This window comes from Diadema antillarum, unplaced genomic scaffold (genome assembly GCF_040938485.1).
Source record: "Diadema antillarum isolate AM-2024a unplaced genomic scaffold, OU_Dant_1.0 seq00000166_RagTag, whole genome shotgun sequence".
Classification (NCBI taxonomy): Eukaryota; Metazoa; Echinodermata; class Echinoidea; order Diadematoida; family Diadematidae; genus Diadema; species Diadema antillarum.
Genome location: NW_027271236.1, coordinates 597,593 through 602,138, shown reverse-complemented (window position 1 = coordinate 602,138; position 4,546 = coordinate 597,593). Strand labels below are relative to the sequence as shown.

The 4,546-nt window shown below is 41.2% G+C and overlaps 1 pseudogene; it reads left to right on the top strand.

The window, feature by feature from the left end:
- Positions 1–772: 772 nt before the first annotated feature.
- On the top strand, positions 773–2,848 carry LOC139728151 (uncharacterized; annotated as a pseudogene).
- Positions 2,849–4,546: the final 1,698 nt, after the last annotated feature.

Genomic DNA, 4,546 nt, shown 5'->3' with positions numbered 1-4,546 from the left:
GAGTGCATGCATCGGGGGTCGAATACAAAACCATATAGCAGCCTGGCGTAAACTAACATCGGACCCAAACATACTTCAAACGGTACTAGGATACCAATTGGAATTTGACATGAATACTCCACCAAGCCAGAGTTTTATTCCCAGACCGTACAAACTATCTCCCGCAGAGATTGCGGCTGTAGATTCTGAAATTGACCGGTTACATGACAAAGGGGTCATTGAAAGGACCTCCCCCCAACAGACAGATTATGTTTCCAACATATTTACCAGGCAGAAGAAAGATGGTGGTTATCGAATGATTCTTGATTTGTCAAAGTTGAATAATCACATCGCATACCATCATTTCAAAATGGATACGCTCGATACTGCACTGCAACATGTAACCAAAGGCTGCTATATGGCTTCGATCGACCTCCGAGACGCATACTACTCTGTACCCATTGCCATTGATCACAGAAAATACCTAAAATTTCTTTGGAAAGGAAATATGTGGCAGTTCAAGGCATTGCCAAATGGGCTTAGCTCGGGGCCACGGGTGTTTACCAAATTACTGAAACCTCCCCTAGCCGAAATGAGAAGTAGAGGCCATATCGTTGTGGCATACATCGATGATACACTTCTGCTGTCAAAGTCAAAACAAGGTGCATCAAAAGCAGTTAAAGAAACTGCTGAACTGCTTTCCCAGCTAGGATTCATAATACATCCTGAAAAGTCAGTTTTTGAACCAGTGCAGCACATTAAATTTCTGGGGTTCACAGTGAACTCAAACACAATGCAAGTCAGACTAGCTGGGGATAAGGTGGTAGAAATACAAGACCTGTGTCGTGACCTGCTGAGTCAATCTGCCCCAACAATTCGAACAGTAGCTTCAGTCATAGGTAAATTGGTGGCGACTTTCCCTGGGGTACAGTATGGGCCTCTACACTACCGTGAACTTGAAAAAGCCAAAACTCAAGCCTTGAAAGCAAATAAAGGGCACTATGACAGAGAAATGTTCTTGCCACAGCAAGCACATGATGAGCTCCATTGGTGGGTAGATAATGTTGCTACTGAATATAGAGACATAGACAAGGCTACCCCCACAGTACACATTACTAGTGACGCATCGGGGCTAGGTTGGGGTGCTTCTGATGGTTCCACCCACATTGGTGGCAGATGGAATAAGGAAGAGATGAAACATGCAGAATTCAATGAAATCAACTACCTTGAATTGCGAGCTGCTTTCCTCGCTCTACGATCCTTTTGTCAGAAGGAGAGAAGTGTACATGTTGCAATGCGACTTGATAACACAACAGCTGTCGCATATATTAACAACATGGGAGGAACAGGGTCAGAAAAGTGCAATAACCTCGCAAAGTCCATGTGGCAGTGGTGTAGAACTAGGAATATTCATGTTTCCGCAACACACATACCAGGAGTGTTAAATGTCATAGCTGACTCAAAGTCAAGAAAATTCAATGACCAGCTAGAATGGATGCTAAATACGAATGTGTTCCAGCAGCTCTGCATGCTTTATGGGAAACCAGACATTGACCTGTTTGCCACTCGCCTCAATGCGCAAACTGACCACTATGTATCCTGGCTGCCAGATCCAGGGGCAGCAGCCATAGATGCTTTTTCCATTCCATGGACTGACACCTTTTTCTATGCATTCCCTCCTTTCTGCCTTATTGGCAGATGCCTGCAAAAAATTGACAAGGAAGAGGCAGAGGGTATCATGATTGTACCGAAATGGCCAACACAAGTCTGGTTTCCTAGATTGCTTGATTTATTGGTAGATAACCCTGTTATCCTCCCCACATCAAAATCACTAATCACACAACCAAACTCAACTGAGCACCATCCACTTTACAAACGCCTTCACCTCTTGGCTTGCAGGTTATCAGGCAAACCCTCCAGAACTCGGGAGTTTCAACAGCAACATCTGACATCATCCTTGCTGCATGGCGACCATCAACCAGACACCAATATAGCACCTACCTCAAGCGATGGATGGACTTTTGTAGTGAGAGACACTGTGATCCGTTGCAGACCTCTGCCCATTGTGTCCTAGATTTCCTCACCAAGCTTTTCCAGAATCTTGGATACAGTGCAATGAATACAGCGCGATCTGCATTGGCAACTTTTGTTTTGCTTGATGGTCATCATACGGTCAGTACTCACCCGCTCATAACAAGGTTCATGCGCGGTGTTTTTAACCTAAAGCCTCCAGTTCCACGATACAGAGCAACATGGGATGTTCAGTCAGTGCTTGAATACTTACGTAGTTTTTCACCAATAGCTACGCTTTCTTTGAAGGAATTAACTTTCAAGACCTGCATGCTGGCAGCATTAGTCACAGCGCAACGTCAGCAGACTTTACACTTACTCAACACTCGTACGATGGATATGACTGAAAAATTCTATTACTTTTCATGTTACTGAACTGGTTAAGCAAAGTAAGCCAGGAAGGGTAGGATGCGTAGTGAAGCTGAATGCGTACCCCACAGACCCTCGTATTTGTATATATGTACATATGAAAGCTTATTTGGCTCAAACAGAGTCACTACGTGGTACGGAACAATACGTGTTTATCAGCCACAAAAAACCTCACAAGAGAGTGAGCAGAGATACCATCGGGAGATGGATCAAGCATGTCATGCGGGACTCGGGGATTGATATATCTGCTTTTAAGCCCCACTCTACTCGAGCGGCATCTGTGTCGAAAGCAAAAGCAGCTGATGTCCCAGTCACAACAATTATGCAGCAAGCAGGATGGAGCACTGAGAGCACATTCCGTAACTTCTATGACAAACCAATCATCCCGTCGAATCCATCCGAATTTGCTGCAAAACTTCTCCAAGATTAAAGGTGTCCTCCTTGCAGGTATGAATTGCTTCTTTTAGTCCAATATAAATACTGATTGGATTGTTGAGGCCAGAGTTTCTTTGAAGTCTCACTTTGTTTTGTAAGGACACGCAGTGAAATAAAATGAAAGGATTAAACGAGCAAGTACTTACCTTGTGAAGTTTGATCCTCATTTTATGAGGTACGTGGAGTGGAGAAATAAAGTGCCCACCACTCCCTACCCATAAAACACTGAAAAATCTTATGATGATTCCACTGGTCTTGGATTCTTGTATTCACACAATCCTTAGCAAGGCGCATTAGCTATGTAATGTAAACTCTGTCCTCACTTTGAAGTCTGGCGCGTGCGAACTGAACGGGTTTCTCACTTTATTTCTCCACTCCACGTACCTCATAAAATGAGGATCAAACTTCACAAGGTAAGTACTTGCTCGTTTAATCCTTTCATTATAAGTGAAGAAAAAATAACTGCTTGAATAAAAATCATGATTTTCATTCCCCGTGTTGTCATCCACCCGGCGCTGAAACTCATGAAAAAAAAAAACACGCTTTACTCTCGCCATGATTGGAGAATATTTTTTCTTTCACCTCCCAACACCCTGTAATGTGTTGTAGCTCCACATCTTGGCGAGTTTGTTCAAGTCACCTTCTTGCCTTCTAGCCTTAATAAAGACGTTTTTGCACTATTTGCCTCCAACCATTAATTCATTTATTTGTTTGAACATATCCATACAGGATAAAAAAGATCATTTAAAAGCTGTTTTACATGGAAGTCGTGTGTGGACAATGCAGTTTTTTTTGCAAAGGAGATTACTGTAATATAAACAAAATCAAGAGACCAGAAAATAAAGCACTTTTCTGCATGATTTAGATCAAAAGGACTGCCGGACTGAGATACAAATACATAATTCTTTTAAAAAATGAAGAGTTTGATCGCAAAAACCGATAAGTCCATATTTGCCAAATGGAGATATTTGCGATTAAAGGACAAGTTCACCTTCATAGACATGTGGGTTGAGTGAATGCAGCAATATCAGTAGAACACATCAGTGAGAGTTTGAGATAAATCCGACAATCCGTTCAAAAGTTATGAATTTTTAAAATTTCTGCTCGGTCATGGCTGGATGAGAAGACTACTATAGCTTGTGATGTCACATGAGTATAACGGTGTAAAGAAAGTATAAAAAAAATTCACCTTGTTGACTTTTCTCGCATAACAAAAGAACACTCGACTTCTCTCTTTCAGAAGGCAAGGGGAATAATATTATCTTTAACATACATCAGTAGCAAGTCCAAGAAATGTGCACTTTATTCAAAAAGTAAAATTTTGTGAAATTCTCTTTTTATTTTCATTGTATCGTTGTACGCATGTGACATCACACACTGTAGTAGTCTTCTCATCCAGCAGTAATTGCGCAGATACTTGATACAATTCATGATTTTTGAACGGATTGTCGGATTTTCCTCAAACTCTCACTGATGTGTTCTACTATTATTGGTGCATTCACTCAATCCACATGTACATGAAGGTGAGCTTGTCCTTTAAAGGTCAAGAAAAATAAAGAGAATAATAAGAAAATATTTGCTTCGTTTGACCATAACTTCAAAAATGTACCTTTATATGTAGTGACCAATAAATCATTTAAAAGGTATTATTTTGTACTTTATGACAGAGACCGTACTTCAAAATCTTCAAAAA